The following is a 15,361-nucleotide window of genomic DNA, read 5'->3' as shown; positions in this document are numbered from 1 at the left end:
ACTGCATTCTGCTTCACAATTGAGGAAAACAATTAAACCTGTTTTGATAAAGGACAAAAATAAACACAAGGATCCACAAATTGCGTCAACATCATCAGCAGTGGCTAATACAAGTGAACCTGTGAGCACGACGTGTTCCTCTAAGGAACAGGATAGAAAATCAGATTCGATTGGACGCCGGACAACAGCGGAGAGTCCTTCTCAGAAAGAATCGCTAGTAAATCTGCTACATCTAATAGCTGAACTTACCACAACAATTTCAGTGAGTGATGATTTATTATATATTAGGAAAATAATCTTAAAATGTAACGAAATTTCTGTACAAATTTTAAAACTAATTCAAGACTTACAAGATTTCGGGGACACCCCTTAATTTAAAACAACAATGTGTTACCAGCAAAGAAAATACTTGCCATTAATAATACAATGGAATTTAAGATCCTTCTCTGCAAGGAAACTTCAATTAATTAAAGTAATAGATGAGTGTCGCCCGTTAATTATTTGCGTTAGTGAGGTATGGGGTTTAAAATCAGAAAATATTCATATTGCTCACTATCATAGTATATTAAATGATTATAATGTGGGAAATAAGGGTGTGGGAATTTTTGTTCATGAAAGTGTACCATTTCAACAAATTCAGTTTAATTCAACACATGATTTATTTTCCAAATATAATGTAGAAGTGGTCGGTATAAAAATTCAGTTAAACAACTTACTTTATAATATTATTAGCTTGTATATTCCATCTCATTATACTTCGCAACAAATACAGAGCTCTCATCTAAATTCTCTTATATCTGGCTTTCAACATCCCTTTATCATAACAGGAGATTTTAATTGTCATAATACATTGTGGGGTGATCATAGAATTGATACTTTGGGAAAGACAGTTGAAGATTGGATGGATTATAATAACTTGACAGTTATAAATGATGGATCTCCAACACATGTTCCACCAAATGGAAATAATATGTCCTCTATTGATCTAACTTTAATATCTGATAATCAGTGTTTTGATTTTGTGTGGGAAATCGACTTTGATTTACGAACTAGTGATCATTTTCCATGTTTCATCACGCTAACATTATCTCAAAAATTTCCAAAATTAATAAAACAAAAAATAATTCGTAAGTGGAGCGTAAAGAGGGCAGATTGGATGAAATATAATTCAGTTTTAGACTTAAAATTTTCAGCTAAAGAATATCAAAACCAATATACTGTACAATATGAAACATTTGTGGATATAATAACTCAAGTTATGGATTATGCCTGTCCCCGACTAAAACCGCAATATGATCGAAATTTTCCTAAAATAGATTGGTGGAATGAAGAACGTTTTCAAGCAAAAAGGAAGCGAATACAAGCATTGAAACAATTTGTAAGTGCTCCTTTACCTGCAACTTTGATAAATTTGAAACGAACTACTGCAAAATCTAGAAAAGTATATATAAAGGCTAAGAGATTTTCATGGCAAAAATATTGCGAAGAAATAAACCCTAACACAAAATTAGACGTCATATGGCGCAAGTTCAGATCACTTAGAAAAGCACATGTAAGTCGGACTTTACCTTTGTCCACTGAATGGAAAACCGATTTTATTAATAAAGTCATTCCTACACCCTTTACATCAGCCTGTGAACCTCCTAATATATTCTACACGTTCTCATCTACATCAAAATACTCAAAGGGGTTCACATCCTCTATCACTGTAAATGAAATTCATGAAATTCTTCAAGGGTCTAAAGATTCTGCTCCTGGCATTGATGGAATTACGTATTCTATGGTACGAAATCTTCCACAGAATGCACTAAGTATGTTATGTAAAATTTTCAATCAAATATTCCTATCGGGTAAAATTCCCGTTGCATGGACCTCTCAAATTATTATACCAATTCTAAAACCAGGGAAAAACCCTTCGTTGGGTCATTCATATCGCCCAATAGCTCTAAGTTCCGTACTGGCAAAAATTTTCGAGAAGCTTTTATTAAAAAGATTAGAGTGGTTTATGGAAGGTCAAAAGGTATTTTCTCCCAGACAAATGGGATTTCGTAAAGGTTATGGAACCCAGGATGCATTAGTAACATTATCTTCTCATATTTATAACGTTATTAAAAGAAACCAATCAGTACTTTCAGCCTTTATTGATATTCAAAGTGCATATGACAACGTAGATATTACTGTTCTATTGAGACAACTACAATTACTAAAAGTGCCACATTGTATACTCATAATGACATGGAAATTGTTATCTAAAAGACAACTTTATTTTCATTTTGGTTCAGAAATGGTAGGTCCAATATATATTGGACAAGGATTACCACAGGGAAGTCCTCTTAGCCCATTATTATTTAATGTTTATTTATCAGATATTAAAACAATAATAGATTCCCCATTTCAGTTTCTACAATATGCTGATGATGTATGTATATATTTAGACTCAAACAATCACTTAAAAGATTTTTCAATGTTTGAATATAAATTAATAGAATTTAACGAATGGTTAAAGCAGAAAAAATTATCAATATCTTTAGAAAAGTCCAAAATAGTAGTATTTAAGCATAAGGGTCTTCTAAATATTTTCAACATTATTCCTAGGAGATTACAAATTCCAATTGTTTCACAAGTAAAATATCTAGGTGTATACTTTGATGCTTCATTATCATGGCAGTATCAAATAAATATGATGAAAAATAGATCCGATAAAATATTTCATTTATTTAAAGCTATGGCGAATACCAAATGGGGAGCACATCCTACCAGCATGCTTATGTTTTATAAGAATTATTATCGAGCAGTATTAGATTATGGATTAATGGTCTTGTGTAATCTTCCAGTAACAAAACTTTCTCCACTAGAAGTCCAGCAACGAAAAATTCTAAAAAGATGTTTGGGATTAATGAACAGTACTCCTAATGTAGTGGTATATATGGAGTCAGTAGAATGTTCGGTTTCTGTGAGGATAAAGTTAATCGCTATAAAAATGTTATTTAAAATTCAACATTCACCATGGCATCCTTTCAATGATGTTTTATTAAATCTTTTAGAGCTGCATGATTCAGGAATAACCAATGATAAATCAGCTACGCTTTGGGTACAACTATTTAGTAAATATCATCATGAATGTAGTCAAGTACTCATAGCAAGAACATTACCAGTGTACTCGTTAGAATTTCCCACACAACCAATTCAAAAAATATATTTCCCGAAATATAATCATACAGCTGAGTTTAGAGAATCTTGGGAAGACTTTTATCACATATATACAGATGGGTCTAAAACTGAAAGTGGAGTAGGAGCAGCTCTTTATGATACTGAAAGAAATATATCAAAAATGTTTAGGTTACCAGTGGAGGCATCCATATTTACAGCAGAAATATATGCGGTATATCAAGCTTTGATTTATATTGGTACAGTTCCTGAACAGAAATTTCTAATACTAGTTGATTCCCAAAGTGTTTTACAAGCAATACAATCTAGTTATAAAAACTTATTTAAAATATCACCATATGTCATCAATTGTATTCGTGCAACTAATAGCTTAATAAGCAATGAAAAAGTAATTCATTATGTGTGGGTAAAATCACACATTAATATTTACGGAAATGAACAAGCAGACAGATATGCAAAACAAGCTGCTCAGATGAATGAAACAATCCAGTTACCATTGCATTACACAGATCTTTTGCCGAGGGTTAAGAAGAAAATTTTTGAAGAATGGAACTTATGGTGTAATAATTCATTACAAAGTGTTGGTGAAAGTTATCGTCCTTATGTTGATTACACTAGGAAAAAACCTTGGTTTTATAATTGTAAAGGTTCAAGAAATGCAATTGTTTTAATAAATAGACTAAGAAGTGGACACGCGAGAACATATCATCATTTATTTAAAATACACATTTTGAAATCTCCGAATTGTGACTGTGGTGATTTAAGGGGTGATGCTCATCATATTATTTTGGAATGTCCAATTCACTCAGAGAAAAGAAAGACCTTATATAAAACTTTGTCAAAAATTAATGTTCCTTTTCCCATTAATATGGCTTCAATGTTGTATGCTCCAGATGTTAGAATTGGATATGTTATACTTGCTTTTTTGAGAAAAGCTGATATAAAATTATAATATATTTTTGTTACTGAATGAGTTAATGTAGTTATATAAAATTGTATTTAAGAGCGTTTATGAACTTTGTGTGTAAAATTTATATTAAAAATGTATCTTATGTACTTATAATGTATGCTGGGCATAAACAGCCACTTGTAAGCTGTAAGTCCAATAAATATTAGTTGAGTTGAGTTGATTTGTATAATTCCAAAATGTAAGATTTTATCAACGTTAAAGAACTAATTGTTCACTCAAATGAATATGTAAACTTTCTTTGTAAATTATTAATTGCCAAACTATGTATTTTTCAAATATTATTCCGTTGTAATTTGGAGTATTGTAATAAGAAATTACCTAAAGACAGGTGTTCGAGGATGGAACTTTGGGTATAAATACGAAGTACAACCTTGGTGACAATGAAGTTCGACCAGAAAGGAATACGTGATTAAATGCACAGAGGCATAGGCGGTGGAATGGGTGACCCGCAGAAGTGACGCATGTGTGTAAGAGGAGGCGTGTGAGCAGGCAAGAATCGTGATCCCAGCATGTTGCACCAAAGGTCACGTAAAGAACGACAACGGGGAACTATACGCGTGACATTGAACTTCGACCAGGCACCAGACACATACGGAAATTCCAGATAGTGGCGCATTCGACGGAAGCATGACGTCACGGACACGATAAGGGAGTCCGCCGTATATAAGCGCGTGCTGTGCACCAAGGAACCGCAGTGCATCATCACCATGGCCAGGGGCAAACCTATTGACAACACCGTGAGGAGAAGAGTGGTGAAGTTGCAACGGGATGGACTCAGTGAACGGGAAATAGGGCGCCAACTGAACTTACCCAAGTCAACCGTCCACTGCATCATCAAACACCACCAAAATACGGGTACTACAGAGCCAGGTAAGGCCCCCGGTCGAAAACGCCTGCTGAGCGTGCGTGACCTACGGATATTTAGGCGCTATATCCAGACCAACAATCATGTTTCCGTGGCCGAATTACGACTGTGGACTCGCGAATGCTTTCACATTGAAGTGTCAACCAGAACCATTCGCCGTTACCTACAGCGATGCGGTTACCGAGTGTACAAGGCGAAACGTAAACCCTTCCTTTCCACGTTGAAGAAAGGCAATCGACTAAGGTGGGCACGAATGTACCGGGGATGGACATTTCGGCAGTGGAACAGGGTTTTGTGGACGGACGAATCCATTTTCAATGTTGTGTACGGGAAAATACGGAAAACAGTCATTTGTCGGAAGGAGGAACAGAATGAAGCAAAATGTTATGTACGTCGGGTACAGAAACGTGCGGCAGTGATGGTATGGGGATGCATGACGGCATCTGGGGTTGGCCCACTACACGTCTGTGAGGGCATTGTGAATGCACACGCCTATACACGCATACTGGAGCGGCATCTTCCCACAGTGCGAAGGCACCTGTCCACAGGCGGCGTCTCATCTTTCAACACGACAATGCCAGGCCTCATACAGCGCAGCTGACAAGAGAATGGTTGACTCGCCATCACGTGCGAACTCTGCCATGGCCACCATCGAGTCCCGACCTCTTGCCCATTGAGAATGTGTGGCGTGTTCTTAAGCGACGTGTGCAACAGAGGGGACCCACGACAGTGGCTGCTCTTATCGCCTGCCTGCAGGAGGAATGGCACCGCATCGATGTGGAATACCTTGAACGACTCGTCCGCAGCATGCCCCGACGCATTGCCACAGTTATTCGCCGACAGGGCGGCATCACACCATGGTAAACAGGATCCCCTCTAACAGTGGTCGAACTTCAATGTCACGTGTAGATGGACGAAAATGTTTTATTTTGTGTGGACACCATACATTGCTGCGTTGCAGCGGAAATTTATGTTTTCCTTTGTTCCATGTAGCCTGCTGAATAAAATATGTTCAGCATATGCATGTGTTCTCCTTCTTTCACAATGCACTCCTATATTTGTGACTGGTCGAACTTCATTGTCACTAAGGTTGTAGTTTGGTCCGTAAGGAGGTCTGTTCTGGTGTCAGTCTAGGAAGAAGTGAATAGGAGCAAGCCGCTCTTCTGTAAATCCTACACTGGCCAAATAGGAACGGTCTAATCTAGGAAGAAATGAATAGGTGTATGCCGCTCTTCTGTAAAATTTAGGAAGAAGTGAATAGGTGCAACCCGCTCTTCTGTAAAAACCTAAATTGGCCATCTCGGGTGATAACTCCAAGTCTAGGAAGAAGTGAATAGGTGTATGCCGCTCTTCTGTAAAACCTAGGTTTGGGCCACCCTAGTTTGACCTTTCTAGTAAGTTTGAAATTATCTATTAACAATTGATCTCCAAGTTCCAGTTATGAATTACCTAACCACTGGCTGTAAGTACTCAAGCAGTAAATAAACATTTCATTAAAACTTCACGACGTTGGTTGGATTTGTTCTGCACCTACCCTAAAGATAGGTTTCAGTGTAGACCCTTAGAGCCTCCATGCTCCCGACTATAGGAGTAAAGGGCGAGGAAAGTTACTAGGAACGTAACAGTTTGAATCTCGCATTGTCGAGTGGATTGTCCATCCATTGTGTAACAGCTTCGTGAAAACACTCAGACACCAAAGATGTTTTGATGCCTGATGAGAAGAAACGGACAAACACGTTGTGATAAAAATGGCAGCCTTAAACAGTGATTACTATTTAGGGGACAGTTGCTTCCCATTTTTTTGCCTCCGCACTATGGCCTCTTAATGCTAGGCCTTGTCTGCCGAGAGAAAGTAAACTTTCTTTGCCCCCCCCCTGCCCCCCCCCCCCGTTTTGCCAGCAAAGGGCACCACTGGCCTTAAACATACACTTGTGAGTTTATATCTATAACCCTTAAAAATATATTGTTCTTGCCACCTCGAAAGGAATTTCTGGATACGTGCCTGCGTTGACTGTACACTTCATTTTGTATGACAGTACTTTCTACCATTGATTGGACTCTGTCCCGACTATCTCTGCTGCAGCAAGGCTGCTCATAGCGGCAGAGAAGGGGGGGGGGGATCGAGTGGGCAGAGCGAAGCAGTACACGATGATGCGAAAGCTAGTAACTACAGCCGCTTTCACCCGTTCCACGCAATCCCGTTCCCTCTCACGTGTTCATTGGTAGAGTCGTCTCGCGTCACTACTTGCGCAGAGACTTGTTTTCGTTCGCTTGCTCCAGCGAAGTTCTTTTCTTGTGTATGGAGTGACCGTTCAAAATATTCTTGGGTAGAACGCAACGCAACGCACCGTGCTTTCATTGTTGAAACGCCATTTTCTGCACCCTGTATTAGTAAAATGAAATTAAAGATAAAACACATTTTCAATTTTTTCAATTATAAACATTGTTGAAAAATGCTTAAAAGTAATAATATTAATTTTTCCACAAGGCCGTAAATTTCAGTTTCTTCATGTATTTTTCTTGCAGAATTCCAATTGATACAAAAAAGTGTTCCATTTTCTCAGGATGACGATAAGACCAAATAATCTTATTCGCAATATTGGAAGAAAACTGAAGATGGAAATTAAAAAAAACATTAAAATCATGACTTTTTATACTTATAAAAAAATATATACATAAAAACGTAACGTTTCCACCCTCTAAGAGGGTCTTCTTCAGACGAATATTCACAATTGAGGGTGGAAACGTTACGTTTTTATGCATATTTTTTTATACTATAAAAGTTTTCCTTGGTCAGCATTTTAATGTTTTATTAATATGGAAACAAGGCTTAACGGTGTTACAATGGAAATTAAAGCTCAAATTACTATACTATAAGAAAATTATTTTTTTGAAAACCTTGAATTGATGTTTTAAGTCCTTTTTATGCACAATTAGGCTAATCAGGACTGGACCTACAGTTTAAAGTGGGATCCGAACCACTGTGTAATGCACCTCCACCATGTATCGAACCTCTTGAGTACAAGGCGACGACGTTACCACTACGCCATCGGGGAGGCTTTTATTTGAAAACCGGGAATAAAGGTAAACGTGAAGCAGAGTGATTGTTTGTTCGTTTCAAAATACTTAAGTACACAACTTGCCTTCGCACAATGTCCAAAGTCCTGTTTCACAGTTCTTCACGAATTATACTGGTTTGTTCTGCAGCTGTCTTTAGAAGTAACAGTAACATTTTCGTGTAACAGTAACTGTAAACTACTTACTTTATGAAATTAGTACCTGAAATTCAGTTTTTTTTTCACCTAAATAGTAACTAAATTGAAAGTTAGTTGTACACTCCTGTTCACATAAAGTGTCACTCTTTATAGGGTCGAACAGTTGAAGTATGTACCAATTGATCTGAACAGAAGTGTACAATTACTATTTTTTTCGCATTGAAAGGAATTTTCTTTTGTTCCATTTTTACAATTTGTTGAATCATGTCCTCGCCTGGAACAATGGATTGAAATCTTGAGACCATCAGAACAATCTTATTTATTGCCAAGAACCAGAATTTATCTCTTCCAAGCGAATTTTAATTAGAATAATTTCGACATAAGGCTATATAATCTCCAACAATCCTCATTGGTATACCACAGTTCAACAGTAATTCTGAATAATATATTGTTTGCTCAACAAAAATACAATAAAATATTATTTTTTTCATCTTTAAGTAAAATATGTGCATTTTATTGCCTCTGTATTTACTTATAAAATATATTAACTTAGTTATAATTATATGGTTGATTGATTTAGTTTATTTTACTACGCTTTTCTGCCATTTTTGTCTAATCGCAAAGATGAGAACGAGTGATAATATGATGAAACTTATGAAGGATCACATACAAAGAATATCCATGCCGGGATTCGAACCAGAGACTCCTAGCGTCGTAACTCGCTGTTCTAACCACTCCAACACGGAGACCAGCAGTTATAATTATATATGAAACTTAATGCCAAGTTGTTGGTGGTCATCTGTGATGAAATTAATAGTGCGCTTGCATTTCATGTTCTGAACCATGTCTTAAAATATACAACTAATCTAGAATAAAGAAATAATTACAATTATTGTAATAGTAACTAAATTAGATACTTTTTAAAGCAAAAGTAATTATAACTGAATTAATTTCTCAAGTGATTAACTTTGAATTACTTTTCAAAAGTAACTTTCCAAACACTGTTGATATCTTAGAGTTCAGCATTACTCAGATAAGAATTGTGAGAGAAGTTTTATAAGATACAATATGGTAATAATTACTATTATAATAAAATTCAAATCATTCAAAAATCATTGCATGAAAGGACTACAAAAACTATTTATTCGGGATATACGTATAAATTCACATTAACATTTTTGTTTCAATGTAACTTCATTCTCCTTCTTGCTCATCCTGCAAAACATTATGTCGTTCTTTCATAGATACATATCCTTCTTGCTGTCTTGTAATCATCATCCCACTCAGAAAGCAATGATGGGCAAATACCCTTAAAAATTGGAACTAGAAAAAAATTCAAGGAATATAACTATAACTATGTATGTGCTATAACTTGACAGACAAGACACACACGTTATACCATTCCCATTATTTTCAGTTTCTCTAATATACCGTTCCCAATTGCTGACTACTTGCAACCAGATATTAAGAAGTCTTGCAACATAATTTCTTGAGTATATTTTGGACTCTTGATATCTTGTAAACCATCACCATTCAACCATGTATCTGCAAATTGTGTACAGGTCAAACAATCCACAAAGACGATTTTGATTCCATAGAAGCATATCCACAAACTTCCACGGTATTGGGTTGCCATTGTTTGTCAAATCTGTTGTCCTTTTTACAAATTTCAAAGTATTCCTAGAAGACATATCAAATGGATTCTCAAATGTTCATCTGCAAGAGGAGCAAATAAAAATATTGTTAATATGGTGTATGAGACTATGGACTTAACAAAGATGAAAAAAAAAACATTTTCATTACATTACAACCTGAGACAAGTTGAGTTAATAATAAAATGAAAACAACTTAGAGATGTTGTGTAAGTGGATGTGAATATAATTGATCTAAACTAGACTATAATTGTTAACGTAGTGGACCTGTTATAACAGAATTATTAAAGGTTTGATTCACTATATCAGCTCAGATTCAGATCTATCTTTACAGTGCATGTTAAATATGACTTCGACTTCAGTAGGTTCTTGAATCAAATATTCGTAACATAATCAGGACAGATTATGATTTCTCTGAAAATAATCAATCTTACCCACAAATAAATGATTGGCTTTGCACTTGTAAAATATGTAAACTAGTAAAATTTCCTAATCTATGCTAATTTGTAAATTCTCAGTAAACACGCAAACTATTGTTTGGTAGACTGTTAGGACTTTACTCTTTTAGCTGTTAGGGTGTACTTTTACACTTTGAATACATAAAGCTTGAATTTATTGGAAATGCTGCACTACCATTACAAGGCGTTCAAAATTATGAAAGAACGAGAAAACGAAGAGTTTTATACAGCTTACAAAACCGGTTTTCTGACCTGGAGAAAGAAGATAACAACGTTGTCCAGAACTTGCACAAAATTCGGGGATCTCACATTAAATCTATTCCAATCCAACCTAACTTAGCTTAACCTACTTAATGCATTTAACACTTGCGAGCTATATATATATATATATATATATATATATATATATATATATATATATATATATATATATTCATTCATTCATTCATTCATTGTTTTCTGCCTAATTGGCAGGTTTTTCACTGCAATCTCCAGCTTTCCCTGTTCTCTGCCTTACGCTTCGTAATAGCATACGACCCAGTTAATTTAATATCATCCATAAGCTGATATCTCTTTCTTCCACGGACTTTTCTTCCTTCAACCATTCCCTCCAAGGCATCTCTTAGCAGGCAGTTTCTTCTTAGACAGTGTCCTAACCAGTTTCTTTTCCTCTTCTTGATGGTCTCCAGTATAGATCTTTTTTTCACCAACTCTTTTCAGTACGGCTTCGTTTCTTACCTTGTCCGTCCATTTTACACGCTCCATTTTTCGCCATGTCCACATTTCAAAAGCTTCGAGTCGTTTCTCTTCATTTCTTCTCAACGTCCAGGTTTCTGCACCATATAGTGCTACACTCCACACAAAACATTTCACTAATCTCTTCCTTAGACCTATGTCCATGGGTCCACAAAAAACATTTTTTCTTCTATTGAAAGCTTCTTTTGCTATTGCGATTCTCATTTTCACTTCTTGGTTGCAGCTCATGTCACTGCTTATAGTGCATCCGAGGTACTTGAAGCTATCCACTTGCTGGATTCTTTCACTGTTTGCTCTCACATTAATATTCCTTGGTTTCCGTCCTATAACCATTGCCTTTGTCTTCTTTACATTAATCTTCATCCCATACTGCTCACAGCTGCTGTTTAACTCTTCTAACATACTATTTATGGTTATTTCATCCTCAGCGAATAATGCCATGTCATCAGCAAATCTTATGCAGTTTATTCTTCTTCCTCCTAATTTGACACCTCCTGTGCCCTGGAAACAAGTTTGCACTATATCTTCTAAATAAATATTAAACAAAGTAGGCGATAGGCAGCATCCTTGTCGTACTCCTCTTCCAATTTCACAGCCTTCTGTCATTTCGTCTCCTGTTCTCACTTTAACTCGTTGATTCATGTATAAGTTGCTTAGAAGTCTTCTCTCTTTCCAATCTACATCAATTTTCTTCAGAATTTCTAAAAGTTTAACCCAATTCACTCTATCAAAGGCTTTCTCCAGGTCTACAAATACTACAAACACCTCCTTTCCATTCTCTAAATATCTTTCCCCAATGGTCCTCAGTAAACCAATTGCATCCCTTGTACCTCTTCCTTTCCTGAAACCAAACTGTTCTTCCTCTAACTCGCCACTGACCTTCGAGTATAGGCGTCTGTTCAGAATTCTTAGAAGAATTTTTGCCGAGTGAGATATCAAACTGATTGTCCTGTACTCAGAACATTTTCTGGCATTGCTTTTCTTCTGCAGAGGTACCAAAACAGTCTCCGTGAAATCTTGTGGCCAATCCCCTTTCTCATAGATTTCATTGCATAAGTGCAGTATTTCTCTTTTTCCATCTCCCAGGCATTTGATAAGTTCAACAGGAATTTCATCAGTGCCCGTTGCTTTCCCATTCCTCATTTCTTTGAGTGCTTGCTCAAATTCTTCATTCAGGATATAGTATCCTTTCTCATCGTCAGGCACGACGTCTTCATTTTCTACATTCAGACTGTCTGGGCGATTCTCTTTCTGGTAGAGCTCTTCAACGTACTTTCCCCACACATTCGATATTCCTTTTTTGTCTGTGATTTCACATCCTTCCTCGTCTTCTATCATCCACATTGTTTTCCATTTCTTCTTTTGGAAGCCCAAGCAGTTTACTTCACGATACATCAAGTCATACCTTCCTCTTTTTTCCAGTTCTTCAATTTCTTCACATTTTTGTTTCATCCATTGTTCTTTTGCCCTGTCAGTTTCTCTTCTTAGCTGGTTATTCAGTATCTTGTAATTATGTCTTCCCTCTTCTGTATTTACATTCTTCCATTTTCTCCGTTCCTCCATTTTTTCCAGCATACTTTCAGTAATCCATGGTTTCTTTGCACTTTTCCTTTCCCTGTAGCCTATTGTTTCATCCACTGCCTTCTGTAAGCAGCTTTTTATTCCATCCCACATCTCATCCTTATTGTTACAACTAGCTTTAAACTTATTATAGTTTCCTTGGAAATGTTCTGCAAATTTTTGTCTTTCGTCTTCTTCCCTTAGCTTCTCTAAGTGGGGTTTCTTGCTCACCTGGTTTTGGGTTATCTTCTTCAATGTAAGATTGATTTCTCCTATTAGCAAGATGTGGTCTGAATTAATGTCAGCTCCTGGCAATGTCTTCGCATTTTTCAAACAATTTCGAAATCTTTCTTGTACCAGTATGTAATCTATCTGGTATCTTTTACAATCTCTTGGACATATCCAGGTGTACCTCCTTCTCTTATGTTGTTGGAACAGTGTGTTTCCAACAATTAGGGAGTTTCTTTTACAGAAATTTACCAGGCTTTCCCCTCTCTCATTTCTCTCGCCTAATCCATATCTTCCTACTGTACTTCCATCCTGAATTTCTCCTACTACAGCATTCCAATCACCCATTACGATAATGCACGAACCCTTTCTCTCTTTTTCCATCAATTCCTCTATCTTCTCATAGTTTTCCTCCACTTCGTCTTCTGACAACCCACTATGTGGCATATACACTTGAATTAACACTAAGTCTTTCTTCTTTCCTTGAAGTTTCACCATTATAATCCTGTCATCCACATAACGCACTGCTATAACTTTATGTTTCACACGTGGTCCTAACACTATTCCCACACCACGGTTTCCTTGTTGATCACCTCCAGAATAAAACATCTTGAACTCATCACTCACTATTTCACCATTTTGTTCCCACCTCACTTCTGATATCCCCATAACATCTACTTTGTTTCTTCTCATTTCTGCCTTTAAGTTTTCTAGCTTTCCCGACTGTAACAGGGTTCTGACATTCCACGTTCCAATCCTTAATCTTACCTTCTGTTTGCTTCAGTAGACCCAGTGTCCGGGTACTGGGCCATCATTTGGAGCTCGAACCATCATTTGGAGCTCGATCGCCTTAATGGATTTTTCTTGTAAGGCATGTGTTGCCAACTTCTTACCCGAAAAAATCACCAAGATTATGACGCTTGTTGTAGCTTTTTATGATGTACATTTTGAGGGCAGAGTTGACAACACTGTGGGTTTACTGTAGCCTTTTATGAGGGGGGTTTATTGCCCTCTGTTTACATCTGGCAACACTACCGTAGATTTTTTGATAGTGTTGTTAATTTATTGGGTTTTTTCACTGTAAATTTTCATTAAAGGACCTGAGGGGTCCATGTATTTTTTTATGTCTGGCAATACTGTTGGGGGGCCTAGTGTTGGCGACACTGTGGGTTTTTACTGTAGCCTTTTATGAGGGGTACCTATTGCCTTCTGTTTACATCTGGCAATTTTATTGGATGTTTTTTTTTTTTTTTTTTTTTGAGGCTCGAAATTATTATTTGAGGCTTGAAATCATCATTTGATGCTCGTCGGTGTTGCCTACCCACTCTACAAAAATTCTACTATATCGTAACAATATGATTTTTCACTGGCTAAGCTAACCTACAAATAGGAATTGGCGGCACTGACTTATAAACCAACTGGGTCCTCTTGGCATGTTTTTTCATGATGTGTTACTAGGCTATTGAGCATCTTGGCGTATACAATGTATATATTTTTGAGGGGGAGGGGTTATAGCTTTTTACGCTGTACGAATACTGGAAGCTTGACAGTGACAACCAACAGAGTAGGTAACACTAGTTTCTGACAGTGAATTTAAAATAAAATATTAAACAAAATACATGAGTAAGCACTGTGATTACAAATAGTACCAGTGTTATGCCCCCCAACTCCAACTGGACAACTGGGGAAAATAATTGTACAACAATTTGTACCTAATTGTACAATACTTGTACCTAATTGAGAGAGCCTTCCCGTAACTTACTTTATGCACAATTTATATGATTTTACAACTGTGAAAAGAAAGCATATGTGTTCTGTATGCACACATTCATTCTTATTTTTCGAAGTTGAATGAAAGCACGTGTTTTTACGCTCTTGTAATACTGACCTTGCCCCAGTGATTTTAAATTGCTTCCATCCGCTTTTTTTCTGTGTTATTTCCGCATGCACGCAACATTCGCTTTCAATAGACAGAAGGAGTGTTAGTATAGCAGGCTCCGAGTTTACAATTTATTAAATTAAACAATAATTTATGTAAGAATATACTTGTACTTACCGAACACAAAATAATAAAAAGCACATGTGAATATTTGCGTGTGTTCATGTTATATGACGACTGAGTAAAAAAATAATGTTGACTCCCCGAAAGATAAAAGTTCCTGGTTCGACATCAGATGCATGCAAATTTTATGTTTTGCTCTCCAAAATCTTGATTTTTATGTTTGTGCTATTTGTCATACAGCAGAGGAGAAGAGGGGAGAGGGCAGGGGAGGGGGTACTATTAGCGCCATCTATTAGCAAACAATAGAAATAAAAAGTAGCGTCAAACTTTTTCAACACCCAAAAATTTTAAACGTCCTCGCGTAGTAATACGATCTAGCTGAAGATGTTTGAAGGAGTACTCTTAGTCGACGAAGCTAATTGCTAGGGCCCATATATTGCTAAAATGTTCTTTGATTTGCATATTTCTCATACCGCCATATGTTGTT

Source organism: Lepisma saccharinum, chromosome 3 (assembly GCF_977018435.1).
Source record: "Lepisma saccharinum chromosome 3, izLepSacc3.1, whole genome shotgun sequence".
Classification (NCBI taxonomy): Eukaryota; Metazoa; Arthropoda; class Insecta; order Zygentoma; family Lepismatidae; genus Lepisma; species Lepisma saccharinum.
Note: the sequence above shows the minus strand (reverse complement) of the source record.